Consider the following 22,123-nt stretch of genomic DNA (forward strand, 5'->3'; position numbering starts at 1 on the left):
TTTATTTTACCTGTGTAGGCAACTGTGACTGCTGCCATCAGAGCTGAGGCAAACCGGCAAATTCCTCCATAGCGCAGCTCCTGCATAGCCTCTCTACTCACCCCACCTCCTCCTCCTCCCTACAGAAGCCTGCGCGCAATGAACAGTGACAGCCAGCTCTCCTGTATGTCATAGGTGATGTCAAAGGGGACGGGGCTAAAAATTGCATACTCTTGCGGCGATTAATCACGGTTTTAAATCGCATATATGTGATTTATCGTGCAGCCCTAATAAATAAATATATATTTACACAATGTGTATGTATAAATCCCCAAATGTTGCCTTTCTGATTACAATACTGTACTATATATGCAAAAGTATTACAAATGTATATAAAATGATCTTTAGGATACATGAAAACGCTGGATTTTAACATGTAAATATTGCCTAAATAATATATTGTTATTTACACTTGGTTCTATCCCTGCTCTAAACTGTCCCATTTTACAGATGCAAATATTCCAAAATCCAGAATATTTTTAAATTCAAACCTTTTTTTCTGTCCCAAGCAGTTTGTATATAGGGATCTATCTATCAATCTATCTATCTAGATATTATCTCACACACAAATATAATGTATACCTAGCAACAAAGTAAAAGTTGTCACTCACTGGACTTTTACAGCATTTTACTGCCATATATCTTTATGGTATGTTTTATGAGAGAACAATGGCTCCTAATTTTTTTATTTATTTTATTACTCTTTTTTTAAAAAAAAATCTTTTACTTACATCATTTATTTAAAATAAATTCATTCCCTGGCTCATAAAAACAAATGTCCAGCTTCTAACCATTTTTTGGTGGCACTAATAAGCTGCCATTCTGAAGTTTTAGCTTTGTTTTATTCTTCAGTGTAAATGTCACATTTTGTGTAGGTAGTTTTCCCCTTCCAATCCTTTACTTGAATTATCCACTGGAAATAGTGAGGTCTTGGGAAGTGTGTTTATCTCGATTGTATCCTCTCCTGCAACTATTCTGAAAGCAGATTTGTGCTCGGCATCACCAGAGAGGAAACAAATTGGGTTCCTGCTGTGCTTTAGATATAAAATGTTATATGAATTTTACATTTTATTTTTTTTTGCTAAAAAAAATAATCAAATTTAATACTGGGGTTCCACAAGTTTGTTTAAAATTGTTGTCCCAGGCTGTAAAACCTGACTCCTCTATATTCTTCTAACCTTCATGTACATTTTCCAACCTGTACACAAATAAACAATGGCACTACAATGGGCAATCCCCACTGGTATAGCAGCTCTATTCGTCGTTGCTATATTGAAATTGTTATTACTTAGTATGTGGGTTGGTGCTTTGCATTTAACTGTAAACTGGCAAAAAAAAATGTGGATAAAGGGATATCCACTGGAAAGAATGCACTCAGCACTCTATGCCCAGACTTAGAAGGTAAGCGGGATTCCGATAAAAATAAATATATATATTTTATTGATTATTTATTTTTTTATATATATATATATATATATATATATATATATATATATATATATATATATATATACATACATACATACATACATACATACATACATACATACATACATACATACATACATACATACATACACACACAGTCGTATGCAAAAGTTTAGGCACCCCTGACAATTTCCATGATTTTCATTAATAAATAATTAGGTGTTTGGATCAGCAATTTCATTTTGATCAAATAACTGAAGGACACATTAATATTTCAGTAGTGAAATGAGGTTTATTGGATTAACAGAAGATGTGCAATATGCATCAATACGAAATTAGACAGGTGCATAAATTTAGGCACCCCAACAGAAATATTGCATCGATTATTAATAGAGCCTCCTTTAGCAGAAATAACAGCTTCTAGACGCTTCCTATAGTCTGTAATGAGTGTCTGGATTCTGGATGATGGTATTTTGGACCATTCCTCCTTGCAAAACATCTCCAGTTCAGTTAGGTTTGATGTTTGCCGAGCATGGACAGCCCGCTTCAATTCACCCCACAGATTTTCATTGATATTCAGGTCTGGGGACTGGAAAGGCCATTCCAGAACATTATACTTGTTCCTCTGCATAAATGCCAGAGTAGATTTGGAGCAGTGTTTTGGGTAGTTGTTGAAATATCTGCTCCGGCATAACTTCAACTTTGTGACTGATTCCTCAACATTATTCTCAAGTATCTGCTGATATTGATTGGAATCCATGCGACCATCAACTTTAACAAGATTCCCAGTACCGGCACTGGCCCCACAGCATGATGGAACATCCACCAAATTTTACTGTGGCTAGCAAGTGTTTGTCTTGGAACGCTGTTTTCTTCTGCCGCCATGCATAACGCCCCTTGTTATGACCAAATAACTCAATCTTTGTTTCATCAGTCCACAGCACCTTCTTCCAAAATGAAGCTGGCTTGTCCAAATGTGCGTTTGCATACCTCAAGCGAGGGACACCATCTGCAGCAAGATGATGTTGTAGGTCTTTGGAGGTAGTCTGTGGGCTGTTTTTGACCGTTTTCACCATCCTTTGCCTTTGCCTCTCAGATATTTTACTTCTGGCCTTAACAAAAACTGTGCCTGTGGTCTTCCATTTCCTCGCTATGTTCCTCACAGTGGACACTGGAAGCTTAAATCTCTGCGATAGCTTTTTGTAGCCTCCCCCTAAACCATAATGTTGAACAATCTTTGTTTTCACGTCATGTGAGAGTTGTTTTAAGGCCCCCATGTTGCCACTCTTCAGAGGAGAATCAAAGAGAACAACAACTTGCAATTGACCACCTTAAATACCTTTTCTAATGATTTGATGCACTTGTCTATGAAGTTCAAGGCTTAATGGGCTCACCAAACCAATTGTGTGTTTCAATTAATCAGTGCTAGGTAGTTACAAGTATTCAAAATTACAAGGGGGCCCACATTTATGCACCTGTCTAATTTCATTTTGATGCATATTGCACATTTTCTGTTAATCCAATAAAGCTCATTTCACTACTGACATATTACTGTGTCCTTCAGTTATTTGATAGATCAAAATGAAATTGCTGATCCAAACACCCAATTATTTATAAATGAAATTCATGGAAATTGTCAGGGGTGCCTAGGTCACAATATTTGAAAACTGACAAGAGCTGGGGGATACATATATTTGAGACGCTAAAATAATAACAGCGTAATGATGCATTTTATCTAACTGTGCAAGATAATTAACACATAATAGACTGATTACATTGTGGTGTTAAGACAGATCTGGGCAGGATATTAAACCTACAGGACCTCAATGTGATGCAAGTGCATAGAAATATATACTTAACCAATCGTATATAATAGATAAACTGCACACACAACAACATGTCACTGCGATTTATTGAATAGTGATATATCAACACAAGAAAGCTACTAGTTAATTAAATAATATTCCTTTGGAGTGTCCACTGAGCAGCAAAGTGATTTCTAGACATACTGGTTAGGACTACACTGAAGTGGTGTTGTTTTCCATTGCCCATTGCAAGTTGGAGTCAGTCATTTTACAATAAATTAGAATAACTCGGCCCCCTTATTACTAGGTGGTTATAACACAACATTTAGAAGATAACCAGTATGGAATACTTAGCGGCATACTGATGTATATAAGAACCACAACAATTCCATGGGATTAATTATAACACCTTCACATTGGGTGTTGGAGGAAGTTATAACACGCAAGTTGGAGGAAACTCATACATTTGGTACTACTACTGTTTAACAATTTACCAATAAGTAGTAGCCTTACGTGTATAAGCATTACACACTCCTCCCCCCCAAATAATAAGTGGACTGTGTTTCACTCAGCGATTACACTTATTTTGTTTCATACACCTCAGTAGATATATGATTATAAATCTATTATCCTACTATAGCATCACATGTCCAATCATTAGACGATTATAGCTTTTCAGGGGTGGTTATGACACACCATCTGGAGTATACCTAGCAAACAGCAACTTAGCCAGATATTAACATATAACAGGAAATTAGAATTATATGCACCCAAGGATATATTTTTATATTGGGTGCCAAAGGAAGTAATGACACACGAGTTGGAGTTTACCCAAATATTGAAGAATTAGTTTTTTGATCACTACATCATCGAACAGTAGCTTCACGTGTTAAAGCATACCTTTTCCATTACAACTAGCAGACTATATTGTACCCATTTCTGGTGACCAACTACCAGAGAACCCAGCAAGCATAAGGTAATAGTAGGACCAGTGGATCACATTTCATTATTACCCAGTGAGTGGGAGGGAGTACTATACCCTATTCACTTTTATTCAATAAAGGGAGTAAAGCTCATAGATTTTCCCCTGAGGTGGTGGTGTAATATTCCTTTATTTAAGGCCTTAGACTGATATTTACCACCAATTTCATACACTATAGGGAGAAGCCTCAGAGAGTTAGTTACAATTTTAAATTTTTCGTGTGTATGTTTGGTAGGTTTATATATATATATATATATATATATATATATATATATATATATATATATATATATATATATATATATATTCAATAAAAGTTGTTCTATCGTAACACTGCTTACCTTCTAAGTCTGGGCATAGAGTGCTGATTTCTTTCTTTCCAGTGGATATCCCTTTATCGACATTTTTTGCCATTTTTCAACCTGTACGTCAATAGACTTAGCTAATCATGTTGTTTTGATGTAAAATTAATTTTGTTTAATGTTTTTAGAACTTATATTGTATCCTTCTTTGACCCTGTTTTGGTCTGAAGTGCACATACTATGTGATTATTGTATTCTCTGATTTAATGTGTACTCTTAAAATGGCCCTTCAGAAAGAGGTGATTTTTTAATGTATTTTTTGCAAAGATGCAGTGTGCAAACCCGTTTTTACTTCTGAAAGATGAATTAAAGGCACAGTCTAATACGAAACAAAAAATATATGATCTAATTTGAGCATGTCATTTTTGCATTACCATAGTATGTGTTAACCACCCCCCACCCCCTTTTGAGATGCAAACTTTGCAGCTCCTATCATTACTTACCTATGTACTTCTCTTGGGTCACTAATGTAAAAATGACATACTTCAACAAATTAGAGAATGTACATTTTGCATTAGAACTCCCCAATAATTGTAATGCATTAGTTTCATGTCTAAATCACTATATAGATATTTTTGTCTGTATCTTCTGCCGGTGCTTCTTTTTCTGTGATTTGAAACCGGTATGGCTATAGCAGAATAGATTTCAAGAAATATAGTTGCAGTTTTACAAAACAATCTCTGGTTCCACATCTCCTACCTATAGTGCTAGTAATGAACCAAGGCTGTCTGTGTAAAATATATATCACATGGGAGCGAGTAATGGGAGTATACAATTGCACCAGCTCACAATCTGTGAGATTTGATGCAAGCAAACTCAATTAATAGACTTTTTACGGTTGTGGTTTGTCCGGTCATGGTGATTAATTGTTTAACCTTTTCCATGACAGAGTTTAATGATGTACATTACAGCCTGAGAACAAGCATCAAATCTCTCAGGTTGTGTGAAATCTGCTGCTGTACTGAACAGGCTCTATTTTTTCCTTTCTGCATATTATTGATTAGTAATCCTTAAATTACTTGCACAAAGTGGTTATTTTTTAACAATTGTGTGTCTGTTAAAGGTACAAGTAGAAGGAAAGGGAAGGTACTGGGGCTAGTAGAGAAGCTGGGGTACACACTGATTGTATAAGATAAGAAATTCAAGACAATATAAAAGATAAACAAATATATACGTAAATGATTACTTCTACCTATGGCTATATGGTAAAATGTTGAACCACATAGACTAAGGCTACTAATATATAAATCATAATATATTTATATAATTAAAAGCAGGACATATAGTATTCAAAAAAAGTACCGACATTAGTAATCACAGTGACACACATATGAAATAAAACCTGGACGTCCAGAACAAAAATGTTAAAGGGACAGTCTAGTCAAAATTAAACTTTCATGATTCAGATAGGGCATGCAATTTTTAACAATTTTCCAATTTACTTTTTATTATCAAATTTTCTTTGTATTTTGGTATTCTTTGTTGAAAGCTAAACCTAGGTAGGCTCAAATGCTAATTTCTGAGCCATTGAAGGCCGCCTCTTATCTCAGCATTTGACAGTTTTTGTTTTACAGCTAGACAGCACTAGTTCAGGTGTGCCATATAAATAACATGGAGATACCTAGGAGTTAGCACTGATTGGTTAAAACGCATGTCTCTCAAAAGCACTGAAATAAGGGGGCAGTCTGCAGAGGCTTAGATAGATAAGGTAATCACAAAGGTAAAAAGTATATTGATATAACTGTGTTGGTTATGCAAAACTGGGTAATAATAATAATAAACAATAATAACTCTAGAGTAGACTGTCCCTTTAAGGGAGCCAGTGGTTCATTGTGTTACATATTAGTAAAGTTTAAATTTACATGATACGAGACACAGCTGGTTTCTTAAAACAGACTTGCTGTTTAAAATGCTGGTGCATTCAGCATATGTAGATATGATTCACATGATTACCACAGTAAATACTCTTACTGAAACTGGGATAACTAACTAGAAGCATTTTGCCCGACGCCCGGGATTTTCCCCACCTTTAGCCCTGCTGCGGGCTAGCAGTACACAGGACGCGGTCAGAGACAGAGAGCGTTAAGTACGTGTTGAAAATGTATATGTCGGGCTGCAGTTTCATTTTATTATTACAGACAACATAATCCAATAGTAACTGCGCTCCAATGAAACAGAGGCGGGCACTGGGTGGGTGCGGAGGTTGCCAATGAGACCTTTATAATAAGGATCTGTTGTGTCAAGGTTCGTTAGTAATGGCGGGCAGGGAGCCTTTGTTGTTGAAATGTCCAGAGTTTACGTTCCCCAGTAGTTTGTGCCGCACGCTGCTGCTTGTCACACATGCATTGAGTGCAAGGCACAGTAATAAGAACTTCAGGAACTGTAGTATTCCAATAATTCACATGCTAACTGACTTCTATGCTGCCTACTGCAACCGCTTACACAATTAACCCAGCGGGAGGCATAGAAGTCAGTTAGCATGTGAATTATTGGAATACTACAGTTCCTGAAGTTCACATTACTGTGCCTTGCACTCAATGCATGTGTGACAAGCAGCAACCTGCGGCACAAACTACTGGGGAACGGAAACTTCACTATTGGTGCATAAACACATGCGCGCACGATTATGGAGCAGTTTCCCAACATCTATTGAAATGTCACAAAAGGAGTTTTACAGTAAAATATCGGTGTCACTAATCTAACTGGATACCTAAGATTCAATAAAAATATTACAATTTTTCTCTGAACTACACCGTCCCATACCTAATCACTTGGAATTGTTACATAGCAAATTATTGCTTTTAACACCTCCTTATTACTAATATTATTTTATTGTATTTCTCTATATATTATGTTAGAATGAAAATAAATCGGAAAACCCAAACATATATAGCAGATGACGGTACATTTCACGTTCTCATGTCTTATGTGGTGCACTGTGGTGTTTGTAGTGAATCTACGATTAATAATGGAGCATGCAGTGGGACTAATGAACCTTGTGTGAATGGCAGAGAGGGGCACATGGCCAGTTTAGGGCACTGATGGGTTACCTGGTGCATTGTGAACCGGCACTGCTGGTCTTTGGTGAGCAGAGGCAGGCTGCTTATGCCTGTTGCCCGAGGACTGTCTCAGGGAAAGGGAAGATGTGCGGTGAAAACCCAGAACAAACCGCTGAAGCAATGGACCCTAATTGTAAGCCCCCTGAGTGGGCTGCGGGTGCGGAAAACATGTCATGTGAGGGTGACACTGCAGGACCCATTTCCCTACACTGAGGCCGACTGGGTATTTGTAATTGTTAGCGGGGTGGACCGTAATGTTCACCAGGGGCTGGATTTGGACAAAATTGAAGTGAAGTACGAGGAGAACTCCAGGCAGGTGTTGATCCTGTCCTGGGACATTGATAGCCACACCTGCGTGGATGTCACCACCCCCGTGCGATTCAGTGAGTTTGCTAGGGTGAAGGTGCCAAGAGTGGGCAGAGTGAGGAAAGGCATAGGTTACCAGGTCATCAGATGTCATAATGAGAATTTTGGAAGGTGGACTCGACAGAACTTTAGATTGATCACCCCCTCTCTTCTGAGGTTGCACCTTCTCAATAATCATCCACTTTAGAGAGCGGCTATCCTTCTCATGCCGCTGGACAAAATGAGATACAAGAGGTGTGGTGTTTGTGCCCACTCGGATAGTAGACAAATGCTCACGTATCCTTGAGCGTACATCCCTGGTGGTCAAACCTATGTACTGTAGTGCACAGATTGACCACCAGAGCAAATAAATGCAATATGTAGATCTACAATTTAAACAAGAGGAAATCTCAAAAGTTTGCCCTGTCACCACCAAAGAGAAAGAGGACCCAACCTGGACATATTCACATGTCTCGTACTTGAGACAAGAAATGTACTGGATCTTCAGGCTCCAGACAAAGAGACCTCTGGGCCTGAACTCAGAGTACGATTTTATTAATTATTGGACCTAGATATTGGAGTCATGTCCCCATACCCTTAACCAGTGTGGGTTACATTATTGTTCCGGGTAACTAAATGATTGTAAATAACAGAGAATTAATATGTTTGTTTGTATAGGATTATCATGAGGTATTAAGATTAAGTAGTCATAGTGTAAATTCTATTCCATTCTTACCTTTGACAATTCCTTAATTTCGGATGTACTCTCTCCTCTCTCCCAGTGTTTAACAGCCCCATTTTATTATGTTACCCTCTATGTACTGATGGATATGTGTATAGGCCAGTGAGGGTATCGTCCCACATTTGGTGGTCATAACTATAATGGCATTATTAGTCCACATACCCTTAACTTGTATGGGGTACCCTATGGTCCTATATAGCCAAATTGATCATAAGTAACTGAAAATGGATGTATTTGTATACATGGGGTTATTATGAGGTATTAGGTTATGCAACCATAGTACTACCCTACATCATTTTGTTGTTTGTTTTTTGATAAAATTCTATCTTTGGATGTACATTTTTCTTCCTCCCACTATACAGTAGGTCCACCTTATTTGGCTCCTTTTAAAATACTTAAATATATTGGTATAGGCCAGTGTGTGCATCTTCTAAAAGTTGGTAGACATAACTATAGTGGTATTAACCAGGGCTCGACAAACCCAGGAGCCTGGTAGCCACTGGCTCTTAACTTTTTGGGTTATTCTCCATATGTCTATATACAAATCCAACGGTCAGGTTCCTAAAAATATGCCTGGCTCCTAAATATTCTTACTGGCTCCTAATTTTTAAACACATTTGTCAAGCACTGGTATTAACAGTTTTATGTTGTTATCTGACACACTGGGTTTATATTATTATATGTAACATATTGGTGCTTTGTGACAACTCTGTTTCACTATAGGTAAATGTAAGACGCAATATGAATACACAGTATTTATGTTTTTTCAGCGCAATATGTAATCTCTATGGTTAGGCGGACCCCTGTACCTTTAAATTCTAATCAGTGGTTCCACCAATGTGATTGGAGCACTGGGTTTATAAGACAGCTTTTATGAGTTTTAAGGACTATGAGTACGGCTCTCCTAGCCGAAACGCGTTAGTCTGTTCACAGGGGTTTTTATCCCTTCTCTCAATGTCATTGTATTTTTAAGCAAAGTTTAATAAGTTTAAATTTTTTATCTTTAAGGTGTTTAGCAAATTTTTTCTCTTTTTAGGACAAGTAGATTGTCATAAGGGACAAGTAGATTGGGCTACCACTTTAGTCCCGTGGACAAGTAGATTTTGTTAAAATTTCCACACCCCTGGTGTGTAATGCAAGAAAAACTTCTGTTCTAATTTGAAATGCACTGATGTACATTTCAGTTTCTGTTGGAATGCCCCTTTAAAATATACCCAGTTTATGTTTTTTTTAATTCTCAAACTGTGTTGTGAATATCCTGGAACATACTTATTTATTCCCAGGATGTCTTGAGAGCATATGCAGCCAGTGAATAATGTGTATTCGACATACACGTTTCCTTGATATGGTAGTGAATGAAAGATATGCACCAAATGGAAGCTTTCAATGGTTTGTAATCAGCACCTTGTATTTGTTCCGTTTGCTGATCTTTATATTGGAGTAAAACTATGTAATGTATACGGCAAAATCCCTTTGAAAACTATAATAGGGTTTTAAAACCAATTTATTTCTCAATAATCTTATGTAATTTTATTGTTGCTGCATGAGTTGTTAATTTATTTAAGGCTGAGGATTGCACCATATTTTCTGTGCTTTGGAGACAACAGGCAAGAACAGTAAAGCATATTAAACATTGCAAAATACCTCACTTCTCCTTTTAGCCTCTGTAGTTCAGTGGTTACATGTTTTGTCTTGTATTTTCTGTGTTCCTTTGAGGATTCTGAAGCTGGAGGTTACTATAGGTGTACATTTAAAGGGACAGTATACACCAATTTTCATATAACTGCATGTAATAGACACTACTAGAAATAAGAATATGCACAGATACTGATCTAAAAATCCAGTATACAACCTTTTAAAAACTTACTTAGATGCTCACAGTTTAGCACTGTTGATGAGGTAGTCTGGGACACCCACTGAAAGGGGCTGGGTAAACAAAAAGAGCAGCCTCCACCTTCTCCCCTTCCCTGCATATGAAAAGACAGATAACATAAACAGGAGCCTGCATGATTCTGTAAACATCTGGCACTGTGGGGCTTGGTAGGAGTCTGAAAATCAGCACAATGTTTTTTTTTAAAAAAACACTACCAGATTAGCTATATAAATGGATCATATACAAAACATTTATGGAAAGAAAAATATTATAGTGTACAGTGTCCCTTTAACCCTGAGTCTTTCATCTCTAACACTGGAGAGTAGGAAGAGTGTATTTTTAGTATTTACCATGTGAGAAAGTACTGCACCATACTGCTGAGCAATGTCTATCTGCCATGCTTACACATTGGCCTGTTTGCATATGACTTTTGCCTGTTTCCAGACTAAACTCGTCTCTTCAGACAGTCAGAGTATGAATTATGTAGTGCAACTGCTGGCTGCCATCTCAGCCCCCTAATAGTATGAAACTTCCAAAGCCAAAATCTATAAAATTGTTGAAGTTTTAAACGCTGTTGCACAAATTTTTTTTGCATGAAATGGCTGTTAAAGCTACATTAAACACTTAAATAAATGCTAGATATGTTATATCCAAAGAAAATAATATGCAGATGTATTTTAAAATTTATATTATAGATTTAAATATTGAAGAATTATGGGTAAAGTTTTAGTTTCCAAAAAGGAATGGGCACTACCATATTGTCTGTAACCTAGATCTCCCAATGCTTAAAGGGACAGTCCCCTTGATTTTCTCTTGTAAGATGTATCGAGTCCACGGATTCATCCTTACTTGTGGGATATTCTCCTTCCCTACAGGAAGTGGCAGAGAGAGCACCCACAGCAGAGCTGTCTTTATAGCTCCCCCCTTAGCTCCACCCCCCAGTCTCTCTGCCTGCTTAACTGCTAGGAAGGGCAAAGAGATATGTGGTGACTAAAATGTTAGTTTTTTATTTCTCAAGCAAAAGTTTATTATTTTAAATGGTACCGGTGTGTACTATTTACTCTCTGGCAGAAAAGAGATGAAGATTTCTGCAAGGAGGATCATGATCTTAGCATTTTGTAACTAAGATCCACTGCTGTTCTCACATGGCCTGAAGAGTACTGGAAAACTTCAGTTGGGAGAACAGTTTGCAGGCTAAGCTGCATATGAGGTATGTTCAGTCTTTATTTTTCTAGACAGACTGTGTTAATTCTAGAAAAGGCTGGCAATATCCCCATGATGGAAGGGTAAGCTGTATTCAGACATTTTAATAGGAATTTCAGCTTGCTTGAAGGGCTCATTAGTTACTGGTGACACTGTTAGGAAAAAACGTTTTGTTTTTTGATGCATTTATAATGTTTTTTGAAGGGACTAAAGTGGTCATTGTGGCTTGGTTTTTAGTTTTGTAACTCACATGGTTAATTAAGAGACACTCTGGTGTTTCTCTGATAGGCCTCAAAACATCGAGTGAGGTGGGAGGGGCCTATTTTCGCGCCTCTGTTGCACATTTTCCTTTCCTCTCAGACATATCACTTCTTCTCCTGAGGTTCCTGCTGTGTTTGAGGGCTGTTACAGAAGTTTTTTCCCTCCACAAATCATTCTGAAGGGCAGGTAGGAGCCACAGCAGTGCTGTGGCAAGGTGCTGAAAGTCTTTTTTACTGGGTTTGGCGTTTTTTCAATCCGTTTTTGCCATTAAGGGGTTAACTGTTTATTTGCATAGCTGTGCAAAGTTACTAAGTCTTTATAATGCTACTGTAAAAATTTAGTTAAGTTTACTGCTTTTTTACATTTTTTTGCCGAACTGGTGCAGCTTTTTTTCTCTTAAAGGCACAGTACCGTTTTATTTCTAAGTGTTTTTTACTTTGATTACAGTGTTTTCCAAGCTTGCTTGTTACATTACTAGCCTGTTTAACATGTCTGACACCAAGGAAAATCCTTGTTTAATATGTTTGGAAGCCATTGTGGAACCCCCTCTTAGAATGTGTCCCAATTGTACTGATATGTCTATAAACTATAAAGATCATATATTAGCACTTAAAAATAGAGCAATAGATGATTCTCAGTCAGAAGTAAATGAGGGTTTACCATCTAGCTCTCCCCAAGTGTCCCAACCAGTAACGCCCGCACAATTGATTCCAAGTACCTCTAGTGCGTCAAATTCTTTTACTTTACAAGACATGGCCACAGTTATGAATACAACCCTCACAGAGGTTTTATCCTGACTGCCTGGTTTACAAGGAAAGCGTGACAGCTCTGGGTTAAGGAAAAATGCTGAGCCGTCTGACGCTTTAGTAGCCGTATCTGATATGCCCTCACAATGCTCTGAAGTAGGGGTGAGGGATTTGTTATCTGAGGGAGAAATTTCTGATTCAGGAAAGACGCTTCCTCAGACAGATTCTGATATGACGGCCTTTAAATTTAAGCTTGAACACCTCCGCTTATTGCTCAGGGAGGTATTAGCGACTCTAGATGATTGTGACCCTATAGTGGTTCCAGAGAAATTGTGTAAAATGGATAAATACTTAGAGGTTCCTGTTTACACTAATGTTTTTCCAGTCCCTAAGAGGATTGTGAATATTATTACTAAGGAGTGGGATAGACCAGGTATTCCGTTCTCTCCCCCTCCTGTTTTTAAGAAAATGTTTCCCATATCTGACACCATGCGGTACTCGTGGCAGACAGTTCCTAAGGTGGAGGGAGCTATTTCTACTCTAAGCGTACAACTATACCTATCAAAGACAGTTGTGCTTTCAAAGATCCTATGGATAAAAAATTTGAGGGTCTCGGGGCGGAGCCAGCAGCCGATGCAGGAGGACATGTATTCTCAGAGCTCCTAACAATGGATCAAATAAGCTAATATTTAAAGCAAGCAAAATATTTTTTTTCTACTTAGGTGACATCCTAAATTAGCCTCAGGACATGAGGCAATCTATTCTGGACATTATATCAAGAAGATAGACAGCTTAACGGCACAAAGATCATCTGGCCCACTACGTCTCCGACATAGTGTAAGCCGCCATCTTTGGAAACAACTGCGCACCAGCCCTACTACCAGGGATCTAGCCTCTCCACATTAACTTGGTGGCCGTTGGGTATACTGAGACTGCAGATAGAATTAACTCCCCTTCTCTGGCATATCAGGAGACTAAGTTTGTGTGCTTTCGCCTGCAGTTCCAATATGGAGAGGCAAATTTTCTGTATGCTCCGTGACTTACTAGCCTCACTAGATACACATCACCAAGTTCTCATTGAGGAACTAAGAGTAGCTACGAATCCACATCGGGATACGCAGACAGCATGTGGGACTGGGCGTTGTGTCACCCACAGAACACCAGCCGCACAGTTATGGAGAGAAGACGCACCTCAAATTACAGGTGATACCGGCATCGATACCTACTATGAAGGGGGAGTTCACCCCGGCAGCCCTACTCCTGGAAGTTTGGAGACCTATACATCTGATTTGGCTGCCGGATCCTTTGACTGGCCACATGGTGATACGGAGACACCCCTGAGCGACAGCTGTTGTGATAACCTGGTATCCGCTAGCATAGAGGCGTGTAGATCGTCTCTTCAACAACCTCCAGGACTGGCTGGTGAGAGGTTTTCCATGTGCGATCTTCAGCATATTGAAGGGGCGGCTGCCACGCTTGACATAACTGTGGGAGATAGTGCAGTTCTAGTCACTGACTGCGTTTTGTTGTACAGATGTAGGTTAGTGCTGAAAAACTTAAGGTGTCACCCCCACGACAATCAGTGGCCCAAGCACGTTGTATGGAGCTCCCCGCAAGGTCTACCTGCTGCAGGCATCGGCTAAAGGACAGACTTCAAGGCTATAGATTATGGCCCAAATTAGATCTGAGGTAGTCTAGATTTAAGCATATGAGTTGCGGACATTTATTACCTATGAGAACTGTGTATGATGGCAGCAATGCCGGATGCCTTTGACTCTCTAGCTAATATGGGACTGTAACTTTCTGTTTGTTCTTTTATTAATTAGGATCTATTACTTGGAAAGTTGGTAAGCTATATCTCCATTTTTTTTTTCTTCAAGGGTCCGTAGCACTAAGCATTTGTTTAACGTTATAGTCAGCCTGAGGTACATCACTTATAGTCGCAGAGTCTGTTTAGTCACAGAGATCTCATATATCTTTTACTTACTTTTTTTAAAATTTTTGTCATATATCTAATCTGATGCTTGCTCATCCGGATTCACCTCATGCTGACATCTCTACCACAACACACTGTCTAATTTAGACCTATTTATCCTGCAGTCTACCTGCCCCTGCTTACTTTGTTTAATCCCTAACATTGCATAATTAAGCGCTCTCCAGAAGGATGACTATGAATGTAGATCTTATTGTATAAGAATCCCTTTCAGTATTCAGGTTTTACACCATCAAGCTTGCTGCGTCCTTACTGTCCACAATAGTTTATTTCGCTCTCTACATGCAGGGGTCACTCAGCTTTTGCACGGCATGCAGGTCTGCAATTTAATTTATGTGCCGTTATAAATATATTGTTTTACTGTCCTCTTAAGATCTGATATCATGCAACACTTGTCATATCTGTATTAGGCTACTTAAACTGTTCTTATGTCAATTATATGACACACCACCATTAAAAATAAGGTTTTAAAATAGCCCTCATGCGCACCTGATGTAAGCAAGAACTCTTCTCTCTGTATGTGTGCGATTCGGTATGTACTAGCTATAATTTTTATTCAAGTTCATAGCATATACATTTTGTCTAATAGCATGCTGTATATTTCTATCTTGAATCATGATTGCAGAATGCACCATTACACATCTCAATGTAAATTCTCCCGCCACTACAGTGAGTACTTCCTTCTATATGAATACCATTGCACGAGATAATATTTTGCAGGACTATGTGGCCTACTAATGCTTTATAATTATGGGCGCCTAGTACCTTCAGATTATAGCTTAGCAGTCCAGGTTATTACAGAAAATCTTTGAACTAATTATACTATGTTTATGCTTGGTTGTATTTATGTTCCTAGGATATGGCATTCCTTATGTTGAGTTTTTTTTGTTAATACTGAATTACTGCTCTCTGGTGGGCTCCTCCCCTCCCTTTCCCGCCGGTACTGGTTGCCTGCGGGTCATACCCATATGCCTTTCTCCCACATCACCTATAGTTGGTAACTCCCTAGGGGAGGGGCTTACCTGAAAATTTCTCATGCTCCGTGCGCACTAATGTCCCCCTCCTCAATTAATAATACTCAGAGCTACCCCTATCCATTTTATAGAGAGTCAATCCCTAGTCTTGGTCATGATACAGGTGTATTATATGTCTAATTCTACTCCAGTCTTCATGCCCCGTATACTAAGATTCATTCTGGTATATAAAGCATTGTTCCCAGGTTATAATGAGACTAATGTAAGATCTCCACTATATCCCCTTAATTAAGTATCCCAATTTATACTCTGTCTAGATCTTATTAGGAGTGAACTTGGCAATTAAAACTAGTGCTCACTTAGAGCCCTGATAACAGGTAGTTTAAGATTGACGTCACAACTGGCTCCGCCCTCCATCCTTACCCCCCCCCCTTATTACATATCGTGCGGCTCTTGCCCGCTGCATCCCGCCCCCCCCCCCCCCTTTTACTCTATAAGGCTAATCCCTCCCCTGGCCCTAATTGTTTCTGAGTGGACACTTTAATTTACCTCCTATATGGCCTAGGGAGGACTATATTTTTGTTTTATTGTTATTTCTTTTATTATAAAACTGGAGTCTTATTCTTAATCGCCCAAATTCTATAACATTACGTGGGATGTTTGGATTTATTATACCCTTAATGTAGGGTTTTGTTTGTAACACTAATCTAATAATATTGTAATTGCACTTTTCTGTAATTGCTTTGGGGCATAACTCTGGTTGTATCTGTTTATGACTTCAATAAAAAATATATTTAAAAAAAAAAAAAATAAATAAAAAAAAAAATTTGAGGGTCTCTTGAAGAAAATTTTTGTTCATCAGGGTTTTTCTCTCCAACCTATTGCGTGCATTGTTCCTGTAACTACTGCAGCTGCTTTCTGGTTTGAGGCTCTAGAAGAGGCTCTTCAGATGGAGACTCGATTAGAGGAGATTATGGACAGAATCAAGGCCCTTAAGTTGGCTAATTCTTTCATTACAGATGCCGCATTTCAACTGGCTAAATTAGCGGCAAAGAATTCAGGTTTTGCCATTTTAGCACGTAGGGCGTTATGTCTTAAATCCTGGTCTGTTGATGTGTCATCTAAATTTTTGTACATCCCTTTCAAAGGAAAGACCCTATTCGGGCCTGAACTGAAAGAGATTATTTCAGACATCACTGGAGGGAAAGGTCATGCCCTCCCTCAGGATAGGTCAAATAAGGTGAGGACCAAACAAAATAATTTCTTTCATGTAATTAGCAAGAGTCCATGAGCTAGTGACGTATGGGATATACATTCCTACCAGGAGGGGCAAAGTTTCCCAAACCTCAAAATGCCTATAAATACACCCCTCACCACACCCACAATTCAGTTTTACAAACTTTGCCTCCGATGGAGGTGGTGAAGTAAGTTTGTGCTAGATTCTACGTTGATATGCGCTCCGCAGCAAGTTGGAGCCCGGTTTTCCTCTCAGCGTGCAGTGAATGTCAGAGGGATGTGAGGAGTATTGCCTATTTGAATGCAGTGATCTCCTTCTAAGGGGTCTATTTCATAGGTTCTCTGTTATCGGTCGTAGAGATTCATCTCTTACCTCCCTTTTCAGATCGACGATATACTCTTATATATACCATTACCTCTGCTGATTCTCGTTTCAGTACTGGTTTGGCTATCTACTATATGTAGATGAGTGTCCTGGGGTAAGTAAGTCTTATTTTCTGTGACACTCCTAGCTATGGTTGGGCACTTTGTTTATAAAGTTCTAAATATATGTATTCAAACATTTATTTGCCTTGACTCAGAATGTTCAACTTTCCTTATTTTCAGACAGTCAGTTTCATATTTGGGATAATGCATTTTAACATTTTTTCTTACCTTAAAATTTGACTTTTTCCCTGTGGGCTGTTAGGCTCGCGGGGGCTGAAAATGCTTCATTTTATTGCGTCATTCTTGGCGCGGACTTTTTTGGCGCAAAAATTCTATTTCCGTTTCCGGCGTCATACGTGTCGCCGGAAGTTGCGTCATTTTTTTGACGTTATTTTGCGCCAAAAATGTCGGCGTTCCGGATGTGGCGTCATTTTTGGCGCCAAAAAGCATTTAGGCGCCAAATAATGTGGGCGTCTTATTTGGCGCGAAAAAATATGGGCGTCACTTTTGTCTCCACATTGTAAGAAATCACTTGTTTATGTGACAATGCTTTACTTATCTTTAGTACTTTAGAAGTAGAACTGTGGTAATATGTTAATGTAACAAACTGGGAAATATGCTTGCTAGTAAGGAAGCATATAATCCTAATCTGTATTTATATTGCCTCAATAAGCTTCCAATATCAAAGAGTAATGAATACAGGAATGCTTTAGAGGCAGAACAAAGGATATATATTTCTCAAGACAGGAGCAGTAACTAGTTAAGGAAAATACCCTGATTAGTACTCATAGCATGTTTAATATGGCACACTGCAGGTGAGGAGTTAATATAACCATTTAGTAATGGTAGTGCTAGTAGCTTGCTGGCAGATTTATACAGTGTAACACATAGAGGAATGTCAATATTATGGCAAGCTTAAATATGGAAGTAGTGAGAGTAGCAGACTTAGAACACTACAAGTAAAAGCTTATACGGAACCTGATAACCTCATGTGTCGCTATACTTGTTGCAAGCTGAAGGCACTGTGAGTGCTTGAGATCCGGAAGGCTGTGTCAGAGCAGCTGGAAGTCTGTGCACGCTGTGAAGTTGGAACGCTGCCAGGCCTGAGCAGCGTGTGAGGAGTGAATGGCTTGCAGTGACGTCAGAGGAAGCCAGGTAGGAAGACAACAAGCAGCGCTTTTGCCAAGGTGTGCAAGTGAAGTAGTTTAAATGCAGCCGAGTACTTTCTTTCACCAGGATACAAGCTGGAGTTGTGAGTTAATCACTTCAATAAACCAGCAAAGAGTAATTAGACAGTGCAGGCTTTATAGGCAGGAGGAGACAATGTTAAGGTGGTATAGGCTTGATATGGCAAAGTATATATTAAGGTGGAATGTGTAAGATAGGACCATGACATACTCCCCCCCCAAGGAAACATCAAAGAGGTTTCAGGGAGAAGGACGATCCGGATGCCTCCGATGAAACAAAGAGACCAACCTATCTGCAGAGAGATTCGAAGCGGGTTCCCAAGAGTCCTCCGAAGAGTCGTACCCAGACCAATGAACCAGATACTGCAGTTCACCATGCCAACGTCTAGAGTCCAGAATGGCCTGGACCTCGTACTCAGGATCCGGGGTAGGAGAACCCAGGGAAGTGGCTGATAGAGGGGTAGAAGAGTAGCAAGGCTTGATGAGGGACACATGAAATGTCGGGTGAATGCGGTAAGTGGGAGGAAGCTGTAGAGTCACCGTAACCGGGTTTGGAAGAGCAATGATAGAAAAAGGACCAACAAAAAGTTTGTTAAACTTCTTGCAAGGAGTTGGAATCCTCAGATTCTTTGCCGATAACCAGACTTTTTGTCCTACAGCGTAGGTAGGATGAGGGCGATGGCGTAGGTCATAGAACCTCTTTTGGGTGGCCTGTGCTTGCTTGATGTTATCCTGTATGGCGACGTAAGTCTGCTTGATGGAATTGACGAGATCATTCACCTGAGGACAAGGTGAGTGTGTCATAGGCAATGGATGAAATCGGGGATGGTAGCCTGAATTGATATAAAAGGGAGAAAACCCCGTAGAAGTATTGGTGGTATTATTATATGCAAACTCAGCATGTGGGAGGTACGTGGCCCAAGATTCTTGTTTGTGGGAACAGTAGCAACGTAAAAATTGCTCCAGCCACTGGTTGGTTCTCTCACACTGTCCATTGGTCTGTGGGTGGTACGATGTGGTCAAACACTGATGTATGTCTAGTGAGGTACAAAGATGTCTCCAAAATTTTGAGGTGAATTGTGAGCCTCTGTCGCTGAGTACTGTAGTGGCTATTCCATGTAAACGAATAATCTCTCTAAGAAATAACTGAGCTGATTTTTGTGCAGTGGGTAGAGTTTCGGTTGGAATGAAATGTGCCATCTTTGACATGAGATCCACAACAACAAAAATGACGGTGTAACCTTCAGATTTAGGCAAATCAACTACAAAGTCCATGGAGACAGAAGTCCACGGAAATTCGGGAATAGGGAGGTTCTGTAGTAAACCCAGAGGTGGTTGGTGTGAGGGCTTACAGGTTTGACAGGTAACGCAGAGTTTGATGTATTCTTTAACAGTGGTTCTCATAGAAGGCCACCAAAAATACCTCTGTAGAAGGTCAAGTGTCTTGTGTATACCCATATGACCTGCTAATAATGAATCATGGGCAATGGACACTGCCTGATCTCGCAGCGAGGGTGGAACATATAGCCTTGAATCCTTGTAGAGGATTCCAGCATTATCAGGGGTAAGCGTGTAAGCGGTCTTAGTAATGTCTTGTTGTTGATGTGTTTTTAGATCTGTGAGATCATTTGATAGAAGACCTACAAAAGAAGATTTTGGAATGATGGTGGATGGAAATTGAGTAGACTCAGGCTTTTTTATCCCTTCTAGATAAAGCATCTGCCTTTCCATTCCGTATGCCAGGACGGTAGGCAATGTGGAAGGAGAAACGAGAGAAGTAGAGGCTCCAGCGGAGCTGTCGAGCAGAAAGAGTTCTGTTTGTCTGGAGATACTGTAGATTCTTATGATCAGTAAATATCACTATAGGTTGCTCCGTACCCTCCAATAAATGCCTCCATTGGTCAAAGGATGACTTAATAGCCAACAACTCCTTTTCACCAACTGGATAATTCAGCTCAGCTGGTGTCAGGAGCCTAGAGAAATAAGACACAGGATGTAATGAGTCCTTAGGAGTGGATCTCTGGGATAACACGGAGCCAATGGCATATTCTGATGCGTCAACCTCTAATACGAATTGACACTTTGTGTTTGGTAGATGGAGTATCGGAGAGGTGGTAAAGAGATGCTTTAATTGGTCAAAGGCGGTTTGAGCCTCAGGTGTCCAACAAAATGGAGTCTTTCCCTTAGTCAAATTTGTCAGGGGTTTTGTGATGGCAGCAAAGTTTTGAATAAAGCGTCTATAAAAATTTGCGAAGCCCAAGAACCTTTGAACTTCTTTCACAGAAGAGGGTATAGGCCATGATGATATGGCTGAAATTTTGTTATCCTCCATCTTTATCTGACCCTTACTGATGTGATAACCCAAGAAAGACACCTCTGTGACGTGAAACAAACATTTTTCTAATTTAACATAGAGTCTATGTGTTTGTAGTCTAGACAACACAAGCCTGACATGTTGTATATGTTCTGTCAAAGAGGGTGAGTAAATAAGAATGTCGTCTAAGTAGACAACCAAAAACGTGTCAAGGACATCTCTAAAAATATCATTAATGAAGTTCTGGAATGTCGCCGGGGCATTGCACAGACCGAATGGCATAACCGTATACTCATAGAGACCATACCTAGTCCTAAATGCGGTCAGCCACTCGTCCCCGGCTCTTATTCTGACAAGGTTATAGGCACCCCTCAGATCTAGTTTAGTGAACACTGTGGCGCCACGTAACCTCTCAATCAGTTCTGGGATGAGAGGTAGTGGGTATCTGTTTTTTATTGTTATTTTGTTCAGCTCGCGATAATCTATAATCGGGCGTAAAGACCCATCCTTGTTCTTTACAAAAAACATAGCTGCTGCTGCAGGTGAGGTGGAGGGACGGATGAACCCTTTTTTTAAATTCTCAGTAATATAAGTTTTAAGGTGTTGTAACTCAGGTCTTGAGAGGGGATAAATATGACCATGAGGTATGGTTGCACCAGGCAGCAGATCTATGGGGCAATCATAGGCCCTATGGGGAGGCAATACCTCTGCCTCTTTTTTATCAAAAACGTTTGAAAAATCAGAATATTCAACTGGTATGACGGGAGTGGATGTGATCAAAATATGTTTCCTAGGGAAGCAAGTGTTAGAACAGTAAGAGGAGGGGAAGGAGAGAGAAAGAGTGGACCAATGCAGAGTGGGTTGGTGTAAACGAAGCCAAGAGATTCCCAGTACAATAGGGTAAATAGGAGAGGATATGATATCGAAAGTAATTGTTTCAGTGTGACCAGAGGGAGTTGTGACTAACAGAGGGACAGTTTGATGTGACACCGGACCAGAAGCTAAATGTGACCCGTCAATGACTTTGAGAGGCAGTGGAATGCTTTTTAACTGAAAAGGAATTTTATTAGAATGAACCAAACGAACATCAATGAAATTGGTACAAGCGCCTGTATCAACAATGGCGTTACTGCTGATCCTGTGCTGAT

The 22,123-nt window shown here is 39.4% G+C and overlaps 1 protein-coding gene across 4 annotated transcripts in view; it reads left to right on the top strand.

The window, feature by feature from the left end:
* The window catches only part of USP44 (ubiquitin specific peptidase 44), a 227,867-nt gene that overhangs the window by 13,427 nt on the left and 192,317 nt on the right, over positions 1 to 22,123 (top strand). The gene's annotated exons all lie outside the window — the stretch shown is intronic.

The sequence above is a fragment of the Bombina bombina genome, chromosome 6, assembly GCF_027579735.1.
Source record: "Bombina bombina isolate aBomBom1 chromosome 6, aBomBom1.pri, whole genome shotgun sequence".
NCBI lineage: Eukaryota > Metazoa > Chordata > Amphibia > Anura > Bombinatoridae > Bombina > Bombina bombina.